A 239-nucleotide genomic window follows, 5' to 3' on the forward strand; every position below is an offset into this window, starting at 1 on the left:
TCGGTTGCCATGGGAAGGGTGGGGGGAGCCCAGATGTGCCCTGATGGTTGGGTGGGGGGCGGGGGGGTTAAGCCCCTGCCCACCCGCGTCTCCCCGGGCTGCGGGCTGTGTTTCTGCGCCCGAGGGGCCGCTTGTCGAGGGGTGCCGTGAACAGGGAAGCTGGTGCCCGAACTAGAGACGTTAGAACTGCTGCCCAGCGTTGAACCCACCAGTTGAGGAGAGGACAGCGGTCCCGGCGC

This window comes from Myotis davidii, unplaced genomic scaffold, assembly GCF_000327345.1.
Source record: "Myotis davidii unplaced genomic scaffold, ASM32734v1 scaffold72, whole genome shotgun sequence".
Taxonomy (NCBI): Eukaryota; Metazoa; Chordata; class Mammalia; order Chiroptera; family Vespertilionidae; genus Myotis; species Myotis davidii.